Genomic DNA, 21,096 nt, shown 5'->3' on the forward strand with positions numbered 1-21,096 from the left:
TGCTCTTGGGATTTATTATTTTGGTGCGAGTGCTTGGGGAAATAAAATCTCCAGTAAAAAAACCCCTTTAAAAAAATAAAATAAAAAAGAGCACTTCTTTCAGCTATTTTTCCTTGGCTGGAAAATCTGCATATCAGTGGTATTCCTCTCCTTTCCAGTCAAATGCAAATAGGAAACTTGTTGGTTTTTTTTTAAGTAGAGGACTTGGCACAATAACTTCCAGGAGGCGTGAAATCATTCCCTTCACTGCTACTCAATAAACCTAAAGCTTTCTCTGTGTTGGTTATAGCTTATTTGAAAGCATTAATCTTGCCATTAATAAACATTCCAAAATCCACATTGGCCTGATACATTTATTAGGCCAACCAACATGTTACTAAGTGATGTTCAAGCTTTAGAGCTCTCCAGAACTCTTCATTGGGCTAAATGGTAAACAAAATGGAGGGGGAAAGGTTGGCTGGTGCTGAAGTCATGAATTGAGTCTGCATTTAGTCACAGTCTTAAGAGGATAAGGAGGATGGGGGTATTAATAACCACTGGATAGGATGTCTACGTTCTGCTTCCTCTGTTGGAGGAAGTATGCCTCTCTGAATATCACTTGACAGAATTCATAAGTGGTTCACAATTAGGGCTCTTTAGTGACGCTGATGCATTGCTCTTCTGCAGTCAACTGGAAAACAGAATTAAAGCAATGATTCCACAAGGACCTTTGGGCTTGCCCGCATTTTAGCATGATTTAACCCATCTTTCGCCTATTAGAATTAGACCAGAGTAGACCACACCTGCATGTATTTGAATTTGTATACGAGGAGCAACTTCATTCTTTCCTGTTTGTACCAGTAGGTTTGTACCCTTTTGTGTTTATCCCTCCCTTCTGATTTATTGATTATATTGTGGCGATTAAATACAGATAGGGCATGTGTACAGACAGCCGTGAGGCAATTATAAATGATTAAAGCAATTGTAAATTCTCAGCACACACACTGTTTGGGTATCTGGTGTGGAAATTTTTAGTGTGGTTTGACTGTGGTTTTCTGGTTTTGTGCAAATCAGAGGGATCCAAAGCGGGTGGTGGTGGATCTACATTTCTTTATTCAGGAAATAGTTATGAGCAAGACTGGTGAAGAAACTAAAGTACTGAGGAAGTAATGTGTGTGGAAAGGGGAGTGAAAGAAAGTGACAATTGGCCAACCCACCACAACAAACTGGAACAAGTAATTTGTATCCCGATTCCTCCACTCTGGTGTGGACGAGCCCTTCATTTACCATGAGGGGATAATGATCCCCGAAATTCCTGCCTGCACAGGAAAGGCCTCAATATACTTGCAACTCTTTTTTGTACTCACCTATTTTTTTTGCTGCCCACAGCGGCCATTTTGTGCTGGCACCCACAGCACTTTTATCAATACAAGAGTACCAGCACTTCACTTTTTTTATAATAATAATAATAATAAAAATAAAAATAAAAAAGACCACTGAATATGCTTACTCTGCAGTAAGTTCAGTTCAGCAATTGGTCATAGCTACTGTCCCTTTAATTCGCCATTTCCAGGTATTTCCTTTTAATTAATTGCTTCCTTTCTGCAGCCCTAGTAACCCCACTGCTCTGTTTCTTGATTCATTTCACTTAATTTATTTATTATAGAAATTGTGTGATCGCAACAGTGTACAAAAATCAACAAACAAATGATGGGGTCCTTTCCCGTTCCTCCTGTTGGATGCATAAAGACCACCCCATTTTAAGACCACCGAAATCTGTCAAAATAGACTAACGGAGAGGTCTTGTGTGACATAACACCTGAAAACCGGAGAAGCTACTTTCTGAACAGTGCCTTGTACAAAATGTTCCCATTCAAGCTGTATCACATATCAAGGCAGCCACATTAGAGACAGGTTTGCGGTTTGTGTGGTTAAATATAGCCAAATTAGGGCTAATTATTTACTCCCCAAGCGCTGCGAGGCATAATCGTTTCTGAGCCAAGAAGGAAGACTCAGCTAGATCTAACTGTATTTAACTTGGCCACTGCTACTTATAAATGTGGGTGTTTCAGAGATTTCACCTCTTTGTGTACATCCACCTCAATGACGCATCTACTGAAAGGGTTTCTCTGAAGCATCTAAACGTTTGGCTTCGGTACAGTTTACAGAGGGCTCTGGGTGTGACACACGTGAGCAGGGACTATATATGCCTCTGCACATACATCTGTATGGCAGGGTTGTGCTAATTACATGGATATTGGGTGGGTGTGGTCTCAAGAGGGAGAATGAAGGCAGGAGGAGGGGGAGCATCGAAAACAGTAAAGCAACAGAAGGAAGGGAGAGGCAAGCCATCCGCAAGCTGATTTTTAAATGTAACATTTGTTTATTTTTTTAAATTACAACCTACTTTCCACAACATCTGGGTCTCAAAAATAGATATTATATTTATGTAATACATTTATATACCAAAGGGTTTCATGTGTATGTTGCAATATACACTTCAGGCTCTTTCTTTTTAATGCCGAACATGTAGTCTGTGAAGGACTTGCCCAACAGGGGCATCAGTGTGGGAGCACTTCTAGTGGGTCCCCACACACTCCTCACGCTTTCTGAGGTGAATTAGAATTAGCAGAATCATTGAATTGTAGAGTTGGAAGGGGTTATCTAGTCCAAACCTATGACCCTGAGATTAAGAGTCTCACGCTTTGCCGACTGAGCAGGTTCGCAGCATCTTTCTGAGGCAAGAAAGCCATTTCATTGGCTGCTCATCCATTGACCAAACACTTCTCTAGCAGCTCTAGAAAATTAAGTTGACCCTCCCTTTGCCCGTATTGTGCACAGAGATCTCATGCTAAGATGGTGTGCTGGTCCCGAGGGTTAACCGTGCGGCAAGGTCCAAGTCCAGTCCAAGGTCAAGGGTGCGGTATGGAGGCTGTCCATCAAAGCTGAAGCGGGGTCCAAGGCAGGGAGTCGGGTGAGGTCAGGAACTCTGGCAGAAGTACAGGCAGGGACAAGCTACCAACAATGTTGCTCCTGCAACCTGAGACTGGGGCTGGCTGGCTTTTATCTGCCCCGAGGCATAGGGCGGCCCCGGTCCACAGGTGACTCACCTCTCCTGGTCTGGAGGCGAGCACTCCTCCTGCAGGAACTTAGTTCCGTCCGCCTCTCTGCCCTAAGCCTCTGCAGCTCAGGAGAGGCTGGAGGGTTACCTGAGTGGCAACCTCAGCTTCCTCTGACGGGGCTGAGAGTGGAGCTCCTGCAGGCAATAGGTCCTCCATCACCTCAGGAGCCAGAGCAGATTCAGCTGGTGCCTGCACCTGAGGATCCAGGACAGGTGAGGACCCTTCAGGCTCAAGCCCCAGCCCCGGCTCAGCTGGTTCTGGAGGCGGGGACTCCTGTGCAGGCTGGGATTCCTCAGGTTCAGTCTTCGATTCCAAATCCCAAGTCCATCACAGATGGTTTCTGTCATTGCTGACTGAGGCTGGCCATTTAAGGTGACTATCATAAGAGCTTATGGCGTGACAGAGGATGTAGCCTCTGTTTTACGTCCCCCCCCCCATGGCATTCCACATTCCAAAGCTGGCAGTTAATAGAAAACCGCTGGAATAAATTGGACATCAACTGTGTCCCTGGGGTTGCTTGAATCCGTTGCTGTCCTAGAGGGCAGTGTGTTCGTAGCAAAACAGTGGCTATTGAATGCCAGGCATGGAGATGAACACACAGTCAGATTGTGGAAAGGGATCATCTGCCCAAACCTCTTTTTGACCAGCCCAATGACTGACCTGGTAAGTGAGTTGCCCATTGCCGCCTTAGCAGACAGGTATGCAATGGAACCAAGGCGCCATCAGAGTGCCGGCGAAATCTCTGTTGTGAATGAGGCCAAAGAGAGGCTGCTGGCGAGCAGAGCTGGCAACGCCTGCCTGCCAGTGTTTACTCTGAAGGCATATTTAGTGCCGCTGCTCAGTGTGGGGATGGAGTGAAAAAGCCGTTATAACTGAGCTCACGCTGAAGCAGGGGAGAAATTGGAATCCGTTTGCATTTAAAGGCGAACCTACTTCATTTGCAAGGTTCCAAAAAATAAATAAATGTGAAGATGGAAATGTGCAATTTGCACTTCTCTGAATTTTGCAGAGCGGTTCCCCAGCCAAGAGATGTGTACAAAAATGCACACACTGAAGTTAAAGTGTGGTAAAGGGAGCACTCAAGCCATCAGGCCCTGACAGGACCATCAGCGGCTCGATAGAGGGGCAGCCTCTCCCGCAACTTCCCTGGGGCTGTTGACTACCTGCATGTCCTGAAAGAAGGCAGAGGTGAAGGGAACTCAGGCCAGGGAGCTCCTGGTTGGCCTGAGAGGACTGCGTCACTCTTCACTTTATATAATGATCTGGTTTAGTGTTTTAAAATGGTCAGCAGCCTTGGGTGCCTAGGCAGGAAGGCATTCTATAAATCCAATAAAAATAAATAAAATAGATACAGCACAGATAAACATTGGGAGAAATTTGCAGATTCACTTTAACACAGATACTGCAAACTGATGTGGAAATGCGGAGGAAAGGCACTCTGCACAAGTTCAGGGACACTGATATTCCAGGACTGAACCCTGGAAATGAAAACAGATTTTGAAGGTTGGCTAAAAAGAAAAAAAAGAGCTGCCCTTTCATGATCAAAAAGCTCGGAAAATTATGTGTATCTTAAAATGGAAAAACAGATGAGTGGATTTCAGAACATGATTCTAAGACAGAGGTTTTCAACCTTTTTGAGTCCACTGCTCCCTTGACCAGCTACATTCTTTCTGCGGCACCCCTGTGGTGCTCAGGAGCCCAGTTGTGTCACCCCTTGCCTGCAGAGCCGGCAGCCCCTCACCCCTTTTCAAACATCCTCCCTTGTGGAGTGTTCCTTCAGCCTCCTCTCCTCACCCCTCTCCTTGGGAGTCCACTGTGCAGCACCAGCTGTTGCCCCTGAGCTCTGAGCTGCTCCCCCCACCCCAAAGAGAGGTGCCTCCTCACACTGCCCCACAGGGGCCTGGGAATCACTCCCTGGCCAGCCCCAGAGGCATCATTCACCTGGGGAGCTTGTAGCCAGGGCTGCTGCAACAAACAGCTGTACAAGCCTTGGGGAGGCAGAGATGCGAGAGGGCATCAGAGGAGGGAAAGAGGGACAGAGGTCAGTGTTGCCCATGGCACCCCTGACCATCAATCAAGGCACCCCAGGGTGCCAAGGCACAGTGGTTGAAAACCATTGTTCTAAGAGCTGGTCATGAGCTTTAAAGTCACATATGGCTTAGGCCTTCAGTACCTGGGTACCTTAGAGACAACTCCTTTTGTCAGATGGTGGATGAACCATTTATGTGAGTGAAAAGTGCATGTGAGATTTCCCTCAATACAGGCAATGCTAAATAGCTTTGGAACGATCCCATAATATTGGAAACAACAGTATGGAAACACATTGTTGTGTACTCATTGGCTCAGATTTCTTTATTCTACATTTGAAATCTGCAACAAAACATGGCAGTGGATCCTAATCTCCTAACAAAACTTTTCTTCAGAGTTCCAGTGAATCAGTCATGCTCCTCCCCTTTCTTCATTTCCCCTTTATGACTCACACAGAATATTCTATTATTCCTGGCTAGGGATGAGGAAGAAATTAATTTTTGTTTGCATATTAATGAGAAACTGCTTAATTCACACTTCTTGAACCAATAAGCAAACAAGCACAGCTGTCCTTCAAAATTCACGCTTTCTGAATTTTGCGATGAAGCAAGGGGTTAAACCACAGAGCCTAGGGCTTGCCGATCAGAAGGTCAGTGGTTCAAATCCCCGCAACGTGGTGAGCTCCCGTTGCTCGGTCCCTGCTTCTGCCAACCTAGCAGTTCAAAAGCACGTCAAAGTGCAAGTAGATAAATAGGCGGGAAGGTAAACGGCGTTTCCGTGCGCTGCTCTGGTTCGCCAGAAGCGGCTTAGTCATGCTGGCCACATGACCTGGAAACTGTACGCCGGCTCCCTCGGCCAATAAAGCGAGATGAGCGCTGCAACCCCAGAGTCGGTCACGACTGGACCTAATGGTCAGGGGCCCCTTTACCTTTACCTTACTTCGACCAAGCAAAGTGTGAAAAAACGCTTTTATTGTGGGGAAATGTGCATAAATGAAAGGCAACATATAAAATGCACAATATTAGGGGAAATTACTTACATGTTGATCCTTCTCTCTTGTTTCTCAGTAATCTCATCAGCGCTCACATCCCAAGTTCTTTATTAGAGAGTGTGACCTCAAAATGTAAGATAAGATTCTCAGAAAGCAGAAGTCTTTGTCCGAGAATGATTCTTCAGGGTTTTCCTGCACTCCCACAGCACAGCCCTTCTGATAAGTGCTTGTAGGTGGCATTCAGGCAGTTGTATTCCATGTAGCAGTTGCAAAAGAAGTTGTGAGTGGAGAAAAATAATGTCTCCGTGAGATTTACCGTAATTTAGATGTATCCCATGGCCCACATATCAACTCCTCCATACCTATGTATGCAGACAAATCCTGTATTGGATGAGAATGGGCAAGGTCTGCAACTTAGTGGCAGAGTGGATGTTTCACAAGCAGAATGCCTTAAATCAGGGCTATGGAACCTTTGGTTCACCAGGTGTTGGTGGATTTCAAGTTCCATCAACCTCAGTCCTCATGGCCAAGGGGCAGGGATAATGTGAACTGTAGTTCAACAACATCTGGAGAACCCAAAGTCCCCCCCCCCCATGTCCTGGGTTCAATCCCTGCTTTCTCCAATTACTGGGATCTCAGAATACAGAACTGGGTAAATCTATCTAGGGCAGCAACAGAGCAGATAATTTGGGCTTGATGGACCTAGTTGTCTGACCTCATATAAGGTAGTTCTTCACAGGACTCCTGTAGTTATTATACAGAAGGGTGTTTCATTGAGACAACACAGACAACCACATAGGTTGGTCGTGTAAGCCTCCCCTTTTGGAATACTACTTTTGGTATACTGTCCTCCTGACTTATGCTTAATGCTTTTTATGTTTGATTCTGGTTGGCAGTTATTTTTTAAAAAGTTCTTGGGCAGTTTATTCCGATCAGATAAATTGAAATTGTCGAAAGCAACAAAACCCTGCTTGTTTTGGCCTGTGTAATAGTATATTTCCAAGGGAAGCTGATTATAGCTGTTATATTAAAAAGGAGGGTGGAAATCCCTTTGGGCCGGACAGGCAGTGACATTACCTAAACTTACTTCAGTGTAAACACAACCAGGCTAATAGCCAATGGTCAGCTAGCATGAATGGGACATTCAGATGGTGGCTTGTCTCCATTGCGCCGATGGAAGGCTCTTTGATCCATCAGAGGCTTCTGTCAGTGTAACAGGAAGAAAGATGATGTCCACAGCGTCTCCCCTTCCCTCTGCAGCTCTCCATGCCACCCCCCACTCACTTCCGAAGGGTCCCCCAACCTGCTGCAGCAGATTTTGGGAGTGCAAGGTAGAGGTTGCTTCAGGAAGCAGAATTGTCAAAAATCACCTCTTGCCCTTTCTGTTGATAGAAACCTCTGCTAGACCCAAGAGCGTTCTCTTAGCATTGGGGTTCACCACTGGGTAGTTCAACCAGTGTGGTCTTAGCTTTCATGTACATGACTACTGTCATGGGCCAGGAGTCAGCTTCACCTGCGGAACAGCAGCCTGAAAGGGGAGAAGGCAGAGTGACTCCACCTGCAGCTGATCAGCCTTCAAGGACATAGAGGAGAAGGTGCTAATGAGAACCAGCTGCCCTCAGCCTTCTTAAGCAGAGCTTCCAGCAGCAGTCAGATGCTGGTTATAACATTTGTGGTTCCTGGTCCTATCTTCCTGATTTTCTTGACCCTTGACCCCATGATCATCAGATTCCTTGACCCCTGGACTGTCTGATCATGTGGATTGCTGTCTGTCCAACCATAGGACTGGACCTAACTTTGGACGCTGCCTCTGCCTCTAGGCAAGTACACCAGAGGTGCAGGCAGAGGGCATGGTGACCCTGGGTGGGCAGAAAGGGGGAGCAGAGTGGTATACAAGGGGTCTTAATTTTTCTTTTCTTTAAGTGCAAACGTGTCTAATCTTTCCCCTTTCTAAAATTTATTTATTGGTTTGTTTGTTTTTTTCTTTTTCTAAATCTACCAAAGAATAAAATACAGTCGTCCCTTGGAAGTCGAACAGAATCTGTTTTCTGGAAATCTGTTCAACTTCCAAAATGTTCGGAAACCGAAGTGCAGTGTCTGATTAGCTGCAGGAAGCTCCAGCAGCCAGTTGGAAGCTGCAGAAGCCCCGTTGGATGTTCGGTTTCCAAAAATAGTTCACAAACCCGAACAGTCACTTCTGGGTGTGTAGCATTCGGGAGCCAAAACGTTAGAGAACTAAGCTGTTCGAAAGCCAAGGTACGACTGTATAATAAAATTGGGATCAAGGCGTTTTCGCAGGATGGTGGAGGGCGTATGTGTTGTGTCCTGTTGGTGTCCTTCTTCTGAAAGGAAATGCTCTGTAGGGAAAGGGAAGCAAAAATGGGAGGTTGAGGAGGGTCAGTTGTGTGGTGGAGTGAGCAATGCTCCTATTTTCATCTGAGGAATGTTGGAGGGCATAGGAGAGAATGGGGCAAGGGTGATAAGGGGTGGGACCTGGCAAGGAGGCGTTGCCTGGGGGGAGTGACAAGGGCCCAGGCCTTAATTCTAGCCAAGATCCATAAAACAAGCCCTCAGCCTCAAGCTGATTCTTTCACAAGTCTAGATCCCATCTGCACTGCACCACAGTGACTTTCCTATGCATGGATTGCAGTAGACTTGTCAATGGAAAAGGACAAAAAAGAAATAAGCTAACCTGCCTTTGATGGCAGCTCAATCTGAGGAAATCAGCAGGTGGAGCTTTTAGAGCATGGAAACAAACATTATCACTTGCTCATGTTTGCAGATGAAACTGCTGTGAAAATCACAAAAATTAGAGGCTGGTTCCCCTATACAGTTTTGTCGTGTACAGCAAACAAATTTAGAGCATGAATAGTAGGTTTTCACTGCACAGAGATTTTTTTTAAAGCAAAAAACCCAAACAAAAAACCCACTAAAAGCTCCAGTTTTCAGCATGGTTCCATTTTCTTTTATGCTCTCATCTGGCACAAAGAACAAACAGGCGCTTATTAAAACAAGTCGGACGCTCAGCAAATTGGCAGGCAGACGCCGCAGTACATATGAGCAAACACTAGAGGGCAGCAGCTATTTACACAACAAAACCAGCACACTCTGTAGGCAAGCTGCGTCGAGTGGGTTGTAGCCATCTCAGATTATTAAACAAACTAGTGATGGATTGGTATGGGGATGATACACCAGGGAAGCCTGTGATTATATATGTATTACTCTGTTTACATGAATGGGCTCTGGACCTACCTGCCCTTTTGGGGGCAGGACAGTGAAGCTGTAATTGAATTGCCTCAGTTATATTCAGAAATTACCTGAATCAGGGACAAATGAGATGTGAAATCAAGAGTTCTGTGACCAAATACCCCATGCTTTTTTAAACTGATTGAAGCAGCTACGGGGACACGGGCAGAATTGGATTGGGGCCATGGCACTGATGGAGGGGAAATTAACCTTGGGATAGATCACCTGGCAGTTTCGAGGGTGGCGTCACTTCCATGCTGGTAACACGAATCCTTGTTCGTGTTTTTCAGCTGAGCTAGGAAAAGCTGTTTTGCTTCCAGTTCACTTGAGCTGAGTCTGTCATACATATTTGTAATGTGTGAGGACATCTGGTTATTTGACCTACCTTATTTTTCGCTCCATAAGACACACCTGACCATAAGACGCACCTAGTTTTTAGAGTAGGAAAACAAGAAAAAAATATTCTGAATGAAACAGTGGATGTATGATTTTTGTGGTTCATGCTGTGGCCACAGACATGTGATTTGATGGTGAGTTTGGGGTAGCCCAATGCAAAAATCCTGAGGATCCATGTGGATCCGTGCTTTGTAACCACGTTTTTGCGCCATTGCGGCCCCACGCAACAGTGGGTGCGTGATTTTTGGGGTGCAGGCTATAGACATGGACATGCTATGTGATCTGATGGTAAATTTGGGGTGACCCAATGCAAAAATCCTGAGGATCCATGGGCTTTTACCTCCCCGCTCCCAGGCAGCCTCCTTTATCACTAGCGTCCCTTATCTCGCTCCCGATCCCTTACCGATCAGCTGCTTCCTTTCAACACCCACTTCCCTCTTTCTAAAAAAAAAAAAAAGCATGATCTGCTTTTTGCCCCTGGGCAATTTGGCTCCAGGGACCACGCATTCGCTCCATAAGACGCACAGACATTTCCCCTTACTTTTTAGGAAGAAAAAAGTGCGTCTTACGGAGCGAAAAATACGGTATATTTCCTGAGTGGCGTTTTTAAGAGCAGGAGGCAAGGCCATGTCCCACTGATGAAAGCTAAGCGGGGTTGTATTCAATTTGATTGAGGCTTCATGTTCTTTAGGACAAACACGTGTGTTACACGCTGGCCATTTCCTTTCTCCTTTCTCAACACTGACCAATATGTGAAATTCCTTGGGAGGCAAATGAAATGCTTCACTTGTCACAGTATGTGCTCAAAACGTCCCAAAATTTCATTCTCTGGGGCCTTCTTAGCCTCTGGGGAAAACTCTTGCAATGCAGCAGAGAAGAGAGGAAGACACTCCTATACTAATAGCTTGGGTTCTTGAACCGGTCACTCTTTGTCAGAGAAATTAAGCAAGCAAGTCAAAATCCCTTTCCTTTCCGTCAGCCGAGAAAACGACTGTGACATTTTCCATGGAAAAAGCCTCAGCGGTTGCCAAGGGGTGCTGTCTTCTGCTGAATTCCTTTGGGATCAGCAGCAGCTGTGGGCTATGCCTGAGGTAACTTTAGGCTGGCCTTTGCCAACGTCAACATGAACCATGAGGGCCGAATGGGCAAAACAGATCCCGTGCAGTTCTGGTAAATTGTATGAATGGGCAGTCAGGGCAACGTATATATGCTTCTTTTTAAAACAGAGATACATGCCCAGCAACACTTTGAAAACTCTCCTGGAGGCCTAGTGTCACCCTTGTTGCACTTTCAAAGCCAGGCCCCCTGCATTGCTCACATGGAGGGCATCATCATGCAGGGTTTGTAGGTTCAAGCCTCGCAATGGGCAAAATATTCCCACATTGCAGGGGGGTGGACTAGATGATCCTCGTGGTCCCTTCCAACTCTACAATTCTATAAAGAGTTTTGGGGGTGAGAAACCTTTTTGGAACCCGAGGGCCACATTTCCTCAAGAGTAACCTTCAGGGGGCCATATACCAGTAGCTGCTGGTAAGGGATGGCACTAAAATTAATTTCAGTACACCTTTGAAGCCAGGGGTCAGCAAACTTTTTTGACAGGGGGACGGTCTACTGTCCCTCAGACCTTGTGGTGGGCTGGACTATATTTTTTGGGGGGGAAATGATGCAAGAGCGCCACGAGCCCCAGTGGCTGCTTACTTGTGTCTTGCAAGTGGCAGGGGCTGGCGGCAGAGGGACAATGAGCGGCACGCGAAAGGGCTCCTGAGAGGGGCTGCATAAAATGGCCGCTTGAATGCTGCTGCTGCTGCTGCTGCTGCTGCTGGCACCAACAAAGCCCTGCCCCCTTCCTCCTCTAGGCAGGGCGGGGAGAAACCAGGAGGAGGGAGGGAGGAGGCGCCACCACTGCCGCCGTGTGAGGGAGAGGGAAAGAACACGCACACTGGCGATGCATGTGGCAATCTGTGAGCCAGATCCAGAAGGCAATTGGGCACGATCCGGCCTGCAGGCCTTAGTTTGCCGACCCATGTTTAAAGCCAAAATCTGTCAAATTCACACTTTCTGAAACAATGTGTGAACCAAAACACAACCATCCTTTGAAATTTGCCCTTACCATTATCCAGTCAGACGGCTGCCTGAAACTCTGGAGACTGCTGCCAGTCAGTGTAGACAGAACTGAGTTAGATGGACCAGTGCCCTGCTTTGGTAGAAGGCAGCTTCCTATTTTACTTCCAAAGCTGCCCGCAATGCTGCCTTTTGGTATGGTTTGAAGAGCCCCTGGTCAGAAAGAGAAGCTGGCCTGCAAATCTTGTTAGTATGTCTTACTCTGCCTTTCCCTAGCAGTGCTTGAGGGAGAATAAACGGGAAAGGACTGTGTGATGTCGGCAGCTTGAACCAGACAGACTGGTGCAACTGAGATGGCTGCCACAAAATGCTTTGAGCTGAAAAGGTCTACTGAAATGTTGGGATGCCTTATTGAGGTCCTCTTCTACCACCCCTCCAGCAGGAATATCCACCTACTGTTATTTGTGCAGACTGAAGCAACAATGCTCTAGTAGCAAGTTTCAGAGAAGATAGAAAGGAGTAAGATAGACAGTAGGGACGCGGGTGGCACTGATCCTAGGACTTGCTGATCAGAAGGTTGGCGGTTCGAATCCCCATGACGGGGTGAGCTCCCGTTGCTCGGTCCCTGCTCCTGCCAACCTAGCAGTTCGAAAGCACGCCAGTGCAAGCAGATAAATAGGTACCACTCCAACGGGAAGGTAAACGGTGTTTCCGTGCGCTGCTCTGGTTCGCCAGAAGCGGCTTAGTCATGCTGGCCACATGACCCGGAAGCTGTACGCCGGCTCCCTCGGCCAATAAAGCAAGATGAGCGCCACAACCCCAGAGTTGGTCACGACTGGACCTAATGGTCAGGGATCCCTTTACCTTTTTAAGATAGACAGTAAGGTGTAACATGGGCTCAAGAAAAGTAGTCTAGCCTTGCATTTTGCACCAGCTGCAGATTCCAAAATAGACTCAGCATCCCATATGGGATTTTGGAAGGAAGCATCCACAGACTTAGCAGATGGAGGAAGCTTGTTTCTGGCTAGTTGTTCCTCTTCTTCATCCTAGGAAACTTCTGCGAGGAGGAATCATCTCAGTGGATGCTTTCCAAGGCCTCATTCCAGCTCAGGCCTGGATTCAGTGGCTAACAGCCCAATCCTATGCATGCCTAATGAGACATACGACTCATTGAGTTCAATGGAGCTGACTCTCAGGTAAGTGTGTATAGGATTGCAGCCTTAACCACACACCAGGGACAAAGGATCACTGTGATGGGGATGCCTGAAAATGTATTCCCCCTTCCTGCCCTCCCCCAAAATAAAAGCCTGTGTGCTTGTATGTGCTCTTGTGTGTGTGCGGGCAAGCAGGTATTTTCATTGGGAAATGCCATGGGTTAAATAGTTCAATGACCCTGCGCCTTTGTCCCACAACTGTTCCAGGCCAGAGATTTGCAACCAGCGTGATAGGGATATGGGAGGATGTGAATCGAAATAAGGAATTTTGTTCTCACAGTCCTTGGAGATCATGGAGTACAGGACAACTTGTGGCATTTTCTTCAGTGCAAGTCAGGCTGCAAAGTTTTCTTTGGATTGCTTATCCCTGTTACAGCTTCTGCACTTGTTCCAGTGTGATGTGCCATGGAAAACAGTGCTTGTTTTATTCATCTATAAAAGCAGAAATGGTGCTCACAACCTGTGGATGTGGGCATGGACGTAACCAGGCCTTTTGTTAGGAGGGGGCAGAACCTCAGTTAGCTATGTATTTTTATTGATTTGTATTGATTTCGGAGGGGCAGCTGCCCTTTCCTGCCCCCCCTGGCTACGCCCATAGATGTGGGCAGGGGACGGGATGTTCTGATATCACATCTTTGTTGATGTTCCTTGAATCCCGCTGCCGATTTGGCATTCAGGCTGGAAATGACAGAGGGCTGCTGAAGTACGACGTGTTGTGAGCGAGGAGGTTTTCTGGCTGGCGCGAAGATGTCCATGGGGGATCCTGTGTTGGCCGTTCCTTGTGCAAATAAACACTTTGCACTTTTCTCCCAGCCGTGCCAGTCTCTTTGTTGAGAGGCCAGGCACGTAATCTAGAAAGCGGCAAGGGTCGAGTCAATCCCTTTGTGAGTTGCAGATCTATATTTGCAGCCCATCTGTAGGGGCTGGCAGAACAATAATCGAATCAAATGAGAGGCCAGAATGTACAGAGGCTGCTGGCATTTCCGGCCGGTTTTAAGAGAAGAATGAAATCGATCCTGCCACAACCCGGTGACCCATTTGAGGTTCCTTCCAACTCAGAAGGAGCTGCTGTTTTTACTCCATTTCAGCATATGATATAAATTACTGCAGATGTTTGCTTAATCCATTAGGCTGTAAGGACCTCGCACTCTTTGCCTCCCTTCCAATAGTTTTTGCAGTAAACAAAAGACATTTGCTTATTTCAGATGATCGAACTGGGAGGAAAAGACATGCTGCCTCCTCCGCTTGAACTTCGAGACATGGGGGAAAGAAAAAGAGGGAGGCCTTCATTCGTAAAATTAGAATTGCAAACGGTTCAGCTGGGCATTCTTCAGGAGGGCGGAGAATGGAATTTTTCATTCCATCCATTTGGCCTGCGACTGCGATAATGCCATAGAAGCAAGGCAGGCGCCCACTGATATATTTCCCTATCCCTTTATCCACTTGCAGTGCTTCCAAAAGAGAGGGGAGGACGAGATGCGTACGGAAGATGTATCGGAACCTGCCTCTAGAAAAAAGGATCATGTCATGGGATCAACAACTGTATTTTCAACTCCTGGAATGTATTCAAATGTTAGCCCCATACAGTGAGCCAAGAATGTGGAGAGTTTTCCAAACAAAAGCAGGTATCTTCTGAGACAATCCTGTGGACACAGCCCACCAAGAATGTCCTGATCCTGTACTCATAAGCCGTGCCTGTGTTGAGGACACAAGCTGTAGCACATGCAAGTGTCTAGGGTTGTTACTTTTTTAAAATAGCTATTGGGTACATGACAGGCAGTGAAGGAAATTTTACTCATTGCTCCATCTTCATGCTTGGAAAAAGGTTCACTTCTTGGTTTCTGTCCCATTATGAAACTATTGCAGCAGGGGTGGGCAACCTGCTTTGCCCCCCAGTTGTTGTTGTTGTTGAACTCCAACACCCATCAGCCCCAGCCAGCATCGACAATGGTCAGGGATGATGGGCATTGCAGTTGGGTGTTTGAGTAGACAGGCCTTGACATGTTTCCTCTGAAGTCTGTGTCTCCAAAGTCTACTGCCCAAAGGGGTCACCAGGGTCACTTTCCCCCAGATGTAGCCTCTGCTGAAGATGCCTTGTAGCGTGTGGAAACAATGTAGGAAGGAAATCTCATCTGTGCTATATCCTGCACAGTACAGTGGTACCTCTGGATGCGAACAGGATCCGTTCCGGAGCCCCGTTCGCATCCTGAAGCGAACACAGCCCATGTCCGCGTGTGTGCAGGTCACGATTTGTTGCTTCCACACACGTGCATGATGTCATTTGGAGTGTCTGCACATGCGCAAGCGGTGAAACCCGGAAGTAACGTGCTCCATTACTTCCTGGTTGCCGCGGAACGCAACCCGAAAATGCTTAACCTGAAGCTACTTCAACCCGAGGTATGACTGTAGCTGGTAAGCCATATTGAAGCCAGTTAAAGTTATCTCTGAATAAATAGGATTGGGTTGCTGGTGCATACATAACTAAACATGAGTTCTGACCTGTCTACTAAGGACAAGATGTTCTCTGAATTACCTTATTTTGTTTTTTTAAACATACCTGGATCTGTGGATGAGAAATTCATCTCCACAAATATACAACAGTACTTTCTGAACTTCACACGGAAAAAATGATGCAGGTCATTGGGATCATCCTTTGATGTATGCTCTGGAGCAGGATGTACAGATGGAGTTTATCTGTACAACTGCTTCAGCTGAAACGCTTCATCTGATTCGTACGAGGACCCAACATAATATTGCCATTCTTGCTTGCCTACGATGATGAACAAACAAAACGACAAGAAGGGAGAAATGAACAGGGGTATGTGTGCAGACAAAGCCTTCCTTTTGCTGTTCTTGGCCTCCCCCTGTCGATTTGAACCAGTTGTTCCCAGGGGGCACTGCCTTGAAAAGTTCTCCGAACATAATTTTCACATGGAGTCTATGTTCCCAATGGGCAAATATTGATTTAGCTGGCCGCAGCATCTGAGCCAATTTCTTGAAGCATGTATAGCTTTTAACTATAAATGCTAGCAAAGCAGCTTTTTAGGGGCTTTGGAAATATTATCAGGGCAATAAAAGAACCTCTTCTAGGCTTCAGAGTGCCCAGTAGCTGAGTTGCACTCATTTTAGGGATGTTGCAAAAACCAAGCTCACTACAGGGAGTTGCAACGTTCAGTGTAGCTCTTTATGTGTAGTTATCATATACTGGGACTACTGGGACTCGGCTAGACTGGTAAAGAAAAAGCGATTTGTATGTGCGATATAACACTGTGCCCCCAGATGGCGACGTGGAGTCCCGGTTTTCTCTACCTGTTTTCCCTGTTTAAATTTACAACACTTTAAGCTGAAACGCTTCTTCGATGTGTCTAGATCCAGCCTCTGTTTTTTCTCTATTGTATTTCACAGTTGTCTTCGGATGTCTAAGTTGCACATGTATATTGTTTGGCACGTTCACATTTAAAGGAAACAACGAAATGATACCACCTTAAACTGAAGGCAACTCTTCCAGAGCACTTTTGAAAAAGTGAAATAATGAGTGAACACAGATGGGACAGGTAGAGGCCTGTTTGGAAGCAATTGTACTGTTTTCGGTGAAAATGTACCTTTTCCTCTTTCATAATAAGTTCTGAGAGATTCTGTTATCCACTCTTTGGACTAATAAACGGATTGGAACATAGTTATCCTCCCATTTCCACCCTTCTCTGAATTTTGCAGTACAGATTTCTGATCACCAAATGCACATATAGGGTCTAGGTAAAGGTAAAGGGACCCCTGACCATTAGGTCCAGTCGTGACCGACTCTGGGGTTGCAGCACTCATCTCGCTTTATTGGCCGAGGGAGCCGGCGTACAGCTTCCGGGTCGTGTGGCCAGCATGACTAAGCCGCTTCTGGCGAACCAGAGCAGTGCACGGAAACGCCGTTTACCTTCCCGCTGGAGCGGTACCTATTTATCTACTTGCACTTTGACGTGCTTTTGAACCGCTAGGTTGGCAGGAGCTGGGACCGAGCAACGGGAGCTCACCCCGTCTTGGGGATTCGAACCGCCGAGCTTCTGATCGGCAAGTCCTAGGCTCTGTGGTTTAACCCACAGCGCCACCCGCATCCCATATAGGGTCTATTTTAGGTTAAAATATTCATCAGATGGACATTTTAGGGTGATTTTTGTTCCACCTTTATTGCACTATAGACCCTCCGGACAGCAATAATGTGGTAGGTTTGGGGAAGCATCGCAAACCAAACCAAAGCAGAATTAATCCACCATTAATGTGTTGTCATTAACATTCCACAATAAACTTGCAGTAAAATGGCTTTCTGGAGGTGCCCCGTGACTCATGTTTCAGTATTACATCTGTCTCCACCCATAGACATGGAGGTTGAAGGAAGCAGAATGGAAATCTGGTGGACTCGGGTTCCTAAAGTACCACTTTGCATTATTGTACAGAAAGATAGATTGTTCTGCCAACATACTTTGTTGTTTAGTCGTTTAGTCGTGTCCGACTCTTTGTGACCCCATGGACCAGAGAAGAAGAAGAAGAAGAGTTTGGATTTGATATCCCGCCTTTCACTTCAGGAGTCACAAAGCGGCTAACATTCTCCTTTCCCTTCCTCCCCCACAACAAACACTCTGTGAGGCAAGTGGGGCTGAGAGACTTCAAAGAAGTGTGACTGGCCCAAGGTCACCCAGCAGCTGCATGTGGAGGAGCGGTTCCCCAGATTACGAGACTACAGCTCTTAACCACTACACCACACTGGCTCTCAAAGAGCATGCCAGGCACTCCTGTCTTCCACTACCTCCCACAGTTTGGTCAAACTCATGCTGGTAGCTTCGAGAACACTGTCCAACCATCTCGTCCTCTGTCGTCCCCTTCTTGTGCCCTTAATCTTTCCCAACATCAGGGTCTTTTCCAGGGAGTCTTCTCTTCTCAGGAGGTGGCCAAAGTATTGGAGCCTCAGCTTCAGGCTCTGTCCTTCCAGTGAGCACTCAGGGTTGATTTCCTTCAGAATGGAGAGGTTTGATCTTCTTGCAGTCCATGGGACTCTCAAGAGTCTCCTCCAGTACCATAACATACTACCCATAAAGAAAAAACAGAGGGGACTTTAAATTACTGCATGTTGCTTGTTCATCTCTTTTGCCCCTGTCCGGCAACTGAAACAAGCAATTATATTTGCTCCTACTAAACAGGCCAGGTCTTTATATGGTACTGTTCATGGCTAATGCCCAAGGGGCCCTCCAAACAGCCAACATATTCTGGAGTTCCGCTCTGCAATATATCTGTCCTTGAATCTGAAGCAAAATCAACTTTGGCTGGGAGAGCTGGTGAGCAGAGAGTGGCCTTATTTTCACTTCATAAGCTAAAAATGGAACACACCATGATGTAGGGCAGAATACAGGGAGCTAGTCTCGGGGGACCGCAATCCTTGCCAAAATGCAGGAGACACTCTCGTCTGATTCACAGAGTTCAGAGTCAGAACAGCAGCCTCCCGGAGTGGCAACATTCCCTAGGTTTATTGCAGATTGATTTATATAGCCCATCATTTCCTAAGGGGTGTGGATGGATTTCAGCCACGGTCAGTGAATAAAATACTAATGCGAGCCCACAGAAGCTGCTGGGTGGGTCTCTGTGTAATGCAGTGAGATCTTGGAGAGGGCTTTCAGCTGTCAGGTCCAGTGTTCTGCCTGTCAACCTTCAGTCAGCTGACACCAAGGCCCCATCCTACGACACCAGTTACTTTAAAGCAGAGGTGGGGAAGTGGATCCAAATGATGGGCTGGATCCTTACCTGCCCCTACATCTGGCTAGATTGGCATGTGGACAGACCCACCAGTCAGCAGAAGGGCATCAGTTGACCTATTTTCCCCCCTTCATGTGTTCTGAAATAATATTTGACATCATATAGTTCGGTGGGGGTGGCTTGGCCAAGGAATGGGGAGTTAGATCTGTGGGCCAGAGATGTCCCACCACTGCTACAAAGAGACAGCATTTGTTGTTGGCACCTGTCTGTCTCAAGAGACAATGGAGCTAGCCTCCAGGGGTGAAGTTAAACTGCCGCGTTAGCAGCAGTGGAGTGACCTCCCTGGGGCCCAACAATGTATATGGAGGTTCTGGGCTGCTCAGACAACAAGACCCCCATCTCTGCCTCGCTGATGTGCTCCAAAGGAAAGCAGAGCAATATGTTTGGCACCAGCTTGGAGTGCAGGAGTTGCCAGAAGGAGGTGTACAAGCCGCCATCCAACCGTCTCTCTGGATTTGTGTAGGGCTTACTCCTTAGACTTTTCTTCTCCTGAAGATATCCCGCAAGGCAGCGGAGGTCTAGGATCAGAGTTTTCCTTCTCCTAGATGGGCTTCCTTCCCAGGTTGGCGAAGCCCCATCTGCCTCTCGTAGCCCCTTATGCTGAGCGTATAACATAAAAATGTAGGGTTGCCTTCAACCTGAGGCGAACATTCCAGCAGCACAATAACTTTCCTTGAGAAGTGGTATGTTCTCCCTTCTCCTCCCTCTGTGTGCCCTCTGAAATCTGTACTAGGGGTTCCCCCAATCTTCTGGACCATATTTAGGGATGGTATGCATTACACATAGGCAAAGAGTGTGTGTGTGTGTGTGTGAATACCATTCTGCTAGCAGTAACCTGTGCGAGTTCAATTATTTATTTGAATATCACCTCTAATAAGTAAGATTTTGACAGCCCCCTCCTATAAATGTCAGGTTCCTTATTTCTTTTGGCCATGGGTCTGCTGTTGAACTGGGCAACAGTTGGGAACAAAATAGCTGTGGGGCATCACTGGGGTTTCTTTGGAGTTGAAAGGGTGGGCCAGGTGTTAACAAGGTCAGATTTTCATTTCATTTTTTCCTCTGAGCAAACGACTCTTTGACAACACCCACGTTGACACAAAGCAGCATGGAAGCCCATCTCTCTGAAACCACCGGCACAAAATAACCCGAAATGCGCCAGCCACAGCTTTCCGCGGCACCCACAAGACACACTGATGTACAAGAGACTCTTCCAGCCCTGGAGTCGTGATCGGGGGAAGCAGAGAAAGGGCTTCTTGTTGGCACGACTCGCCTGGCACTTTGAGGATGCTGACGCTCGCTGGGCTGCGGTCTCTTTCCACCGGGCTCCTCTGTAGGCCTTCAGGAGTTCAACACAGGTTAAAAGCCAGTGTGTGGTTTTGGCACCGCACAGCTTTCTAAATAAGCTCCTAATGCTAAAGCAACATGCTTCAGAATCTATGATTGGCCCTTTGATGCTGCATTCGCCCGAAGGTTCTAAATTAATCTTCAAAGCCCGCAACATGTGTACAGTGGGTATCTTGTGCATCCATGGAATTTGGATGCCTCTTGAGGCCCTTCCAAAACCGCTAGGGACTCATTAATTAAACAGCTATGTGTGTGTTTGCCTATAAGTGGGACTGGACAGGGGAGATGTAGGGTTAGGCCCCACCTTAGCTGGCAGGTTGGGGGGGGTGCATCCAGGAATGAGAGAGGAATCGCCTGAAATTGGACTGCAAAACAAACTCACCTGATTCGATGCAGGCAGATCCTGCTCTTGTAATCCAAACCCCATGGCAGCAACAAGCCATGTGGCCCCTGGGATTGACCTGTGCTGGAGCTTTTCTAAGAAATGGTTAAAAGGATAGAGGGAGCACTGCAGCCCTCAAGTCGCCTTACAAGTACTATAATTTTAATGTTAATTTTTTAAAATTAACATTTTATCTTGAAATGCAGGTGTCTGGTCATCTGAAAAAAATCTAACAACTGCTGTATGTACAACCCACTATTTTTAAAAAAATTTAGCTTCAAATAAACGCAACGTAACATATACAGCCCTGCATCCCCATTCCACAGATAGTGCAGCTTATCATCTCCATAAGAAACAGTTCAAGTCCAGGTAACCATCAAATGAAAGTGTCTATTCATATGAGATGCTGGCGCTCTGCAACTATGTTCTTTTGTCACTGCAGTCTAAAAAGTGCTATTTATTTATTTTTAATGCGTAATGTCCAAGAAATCTAGATTCTATACTTGGAAAAGTTATGCACATTGAACAATATTTCATGAT

At 46.6% G+C, this 21,096-nt stretch overlaps 1 long non-coding RNA gene across 2 annotated transcripts; it reads left to right on the top strand.

The window, feature by feature from the left end:
* Positions 1-11,424: 11,424 nt before the first annotated feature.
* Positions 11,425-20,647, top strand: LOC144327843 (uncharacterized). 2 transcript variants are annotated; one of them, XR_013393009.1, is made up of 3 exons: positions 11,425-13,019; positions 14,487-16,591; positions 19,935-20,647. It is a non-coding gene; the product is annotated as an uncharacterized LOC144327843 (long non-coding RNA). The 2 variants fall into 2 exon arrangements; XR_013393008.1 differs by lacking the exon at positions 19,935-20,647 and having other exon boundaries at positions 14,487-16,713.
* Positions 20,648-21,096: the final 449 nt, after the last annotated feature.

Source organism: Podarcis muralis, chromosome 5, assembly GCF_964188315.1.
Source record: "Podarcis muralis chromosome 5, rPodMur119.hap1.1, whole genome shotgun sequence".
Lineage (NCBI taxonomy): Eukaryota > Metazoa > Chordata > Lepidosauria > Squamata > Lacertidae > Podarcis > Podarcis muralis.